The sequence below is a fragment of the Ziziphus jujuba genome, chromosome 9 (genome assembly GCF_031755915.1).
Source record: "Ziziphus jujuba cultivar Dongzao chromosome 9, ASM3175591v1".
NCBI classification, from domain to species: Eukaryota; Viridiplantae; Streptophyta; class Magnoliopsida; order Rosales; family Rhamnaceae; genus Ziziphus; species Ziziphus jujuba.
Window position 1 is genome coordinate 25,654,351 of NC_083387.1, and position 3,532 is coordinate 25,657,882.

At 31.2% G+C, this 3,532-nt stretch overlaps 2 long non-coding RNA genes across 2 annotated transcripts; both read right to left on the minus strand.

The window, feature by feature from the left end:
* Nucleotides 1–684: 684 nt before the first annotated feature.
* On the minus strand, nucleotides 685–1,656 carry LOC132805373 (uncharacterized). The gene is made up of 2 exons (XR_009640769.1): nucleotides 1,137–1,656; nucleotides 685–1,036 (listed from the first exon to the last, which is right to left on the minus strand). It is a non-coding gene; the product is annotated as an uncharacterized LOC132805373 (long non-coding RNA).
* Nucleotides 1,657–2,240: 584 nt separating this feature from the next.
* LOC112492951 (uncharacterized) lies at nucleotides 2,241–3,532 on the minus strand. Its single transcript, XR_007242756.2, has 2 exons — nucleotides 2,713–3,532; nucleotides 2,241–2,503 (listed from the first exon to the last, which is right to left on the minus strand). It is a non-coding gene; the product is annotated as an uncharacterized LOC112492951 (long non-coding RNA).

Consider the following 3,532-nt stretch of genomic DNA (forward strand, 5'->3'; position numbering starts at 1 on the left):
GTTGTTAAAAAGTCTCTTAAGTTTTAGCAACATTTACCACATGTTGTTATTTCATTTTAACAACTTCTATCTGAATATTGTTGGAAAATCCAAAGATTTTCAACCCCATTCACTGTTTGTAGTCATTATGATATTGAAAGTCCCATAATCTGAATTCTAAAAATCCTGAATTTGAATATTAGCACCTAAACTGCTCAAACATCAATGTTACTCTTTCATAGATTCACCCATCGTGGTCCAAACTATTGCACCTATTCCATCATATGTAAATCAACAACAAATAAAAAGTCTCATTTTCACATCACAACATCTAAATTCCCCAACAACTAGCACACATAGCAAAGCTACAAAGTCACTTGTGAGGTAGTGCTATGAAGATGCTCAGATATTGGGCCTTAGTGAGCTATTGGTCCATTCTGCCAACTGTCCAATTGTCCTACATTCTGCCCCTGCTTTTGCTGCCCTATGTATTGAAACAGATTTCCTGAATTATTTTTTTTAAAAGGCTTTTTCAGACTAATTAGTTCTCTTCTACACTCCTCAAGTTGAAAAATATCAAACTCAATTAAACATCACATTCGAAAGTCCATTTGTCCTACAAATATCCACTTCCAGTACTAGTGCATTTGCGAGTCATCAGATGCATGCAGAACACAAAAAAGGTATGAAGAGGTAGATAAAAAAGAGTGAAACAAAATAAGAGTCGGCAGAACACACTGCACACTAAATATATTGAGATTTACCAGATATACCAAACATTCTCTTGAAAAGATGGGACACGAGAACATGCCATGGCGTACAGCATGATATGACTACAACATGTAAAAAATAGTGACCACACTATACATAACAGATTTAGTCATAAAATTATAAATGGATCAGTAAATTGCACTTCACTAGTAATTAATTGTTAATGGAACTTAATATAATACTTGAAAATATAGACACTAGATAAATTTTGGTACAGAAGATTGACAGACAAATCATCCAACGGAAGGCATCGATTTTATCATTGAATTTAATCTTTTGCAAATTCCTGTAGAAAGACATGAAGCATTAGTTAATTAACAATGCAGAATTCCTCCATATATATTATTAATATCGAAAAATTCCTTTTATGTGTGCACGTTTCTTACAATGCAGTGAGGCTTGAGACCTTTCAGAAACTCTTAGGCAAATTGTCTGCTATTGAGTAAAATCAGAGAACATATCTAAGTAACTGGAAACAAAGTGATTCTAAATGGTACATACAGCTCTATCAATATAGGCAGCTGTTGAAATGACCGCTCAATTGTCCACTTAACTGATTATTACCAAGATTACTGCTCCCATTATACAAAATCCTCGAGAAATAATACACAAACTGCTTATATCAAATGTTATGCCAAATTAGTTAATTTTTTGCTTACAAGTACTCAAGATTTGTCATCTGAGAAATTGATAAAGGCGCACATTATTGGTGAAGTTCTATTAAAGAACTTTGAATATAAATTTAACATTTAAAACAAATGATGACTTCATGTACATCGTTTACAGATATGGAAAACTGGTTTTGTTGTTTAAATTACTGTACTATGACCAATATATACATGCATCATCTTCAGGTTATGCTACTAAAACATAGGAAACTTAAAATACTTATTTTAATAAACTATGCCTCACAGGTGAAAGGAAGATGTCAAGCTTGAAAGCTGGCAACATATTGATCCAGAGAGTCCAAGGATATATATATATATATATATATATTTTTATACATATATATATCTGCAAAAATTAAAAAAGTGACATTAATTCAGACTAATCTCCACAAGGGTCAACACCACTTGATTTCCAAATGCTTAGCTTGGAAGGAGAGTTTAAGCTAGTGTATATATCATTAAAGGCAAGATAGCATATCTAAAGCCAATTTCATACTCAAGTTAATCTCATATACAATAATCCAAATTAACTAACAAGCTCCTTCTGTAAAGTTGATTAATTAAGAGTACCTTCACACAAACAATCATCCAAATTCTTGTTATAACTTTTTCATTTCTTCTTTACGATCTCTTTTCTCAATTTTTTTTTTTTTTTCTCTCTTAACTTCCATTTTGTCGTAAGCAAAACTCAATCTCACATTTCTCTTTTTTATTTTTATTTTTTATTTTCTCTTTTGATATTTTTTTCATGCAGCAGTAAACAAAAGTACAGTAAAATTGTTCATAACACAAAATTTCATATTTTCCAACTATTTCCATAAGAGAAAAAAAAAAAGAAAATGATATATACATACAGCTAAAATATCCAATGTTTTCCCTTTCACTTACTCTGAACTCAAATTGAGTCACTATATACCCATAATACAAGATTATACATACAAATCAAAGGAGACAACTCAGCAGACCAAAATCAGATTATACCACCATATGTGAACGATTATACATACAAATCAAAATGAACCGCTTTACAGTACGATTACATACCCAAATCAGAGAATGTGAAATAACTCAAGCATAATCATTACCTGATAAAATTAAAAAAAAAAAATTAATTAAAATTATAGAAATATATATATATATATATAGAGAGAGAGAGAGAGAGAGAGAGAGAGATTCTACAGATCCTATGAAGAATTCTCCGAAGTTCCAGAAGACTTTTGACAAATACAAATAGAAAAGCAATTGAAGGGCGAGAAAATAGATCCTAAAAGCGAGTGACAGTTAGTGAGATTACCTAAGAGCGAGAGAGAGAGGCCTTGCCGAAGAAAGGCGATGAACACCATTGAAAGCCGATGAAGCACCGCATGGGCGTAGAGAGAGATTTGATCTGAAAAGGAGATTGGGGCTGGAATATAATAACTTGTTTTTTTTTTTTTTTTTTTTTTTTGAAGAAAGAATATAATAACTTGTTGAAAGAGATACAATGCTTTATAAAACCTTGCAATTTATTTTCCCCCTTCACCCGAGTTTAAAAAAAAAAAGAATTCTTAATTGAAAATATTTATATTCTAAAAATAAACTCAAAATATTTTCCTATTTCACTCGTGTTTTTAAAAATAAACTACAAGAGAAAAAATTTAATAAACTCAAAAATACTTAATTGAATATATATATATATAGGTTTTAAACTCAAAATATTTTCCTTTTCACTCATGTTTTTAATTTTACTAATAATTTTAAACTATAAGTGAAATTTTTGTAAGAAAATTAAACAGAACGGTCCTGGTTCAATTCTGATCGCGCCTATGCCCCTACAAACTGAAAGCAGCGTCCCTCCTTCACCCAGGAAAACAGAGAAGCTAGAAGAGAAGAAGTGAAGAACATCCCACCAACTACCCCTTTTAACAAAAAAAATAAAATAAATATAAAAGCACATAAAGGATTCAAAAGAGGATATTAAACCCTTTGAAGCCCTCTTTTGGCTGGCTGCTCTCTCTGGTACTTTTTTTTTTCATTTTTTTGTATACTTGGCTTTGAGGCTGTTGCCTGGTTGGGTTTTGGAAAGTTTGAATTTTTTCCCCCATTAGCATAGAGTACTTGAAAGCGAGTTTTAT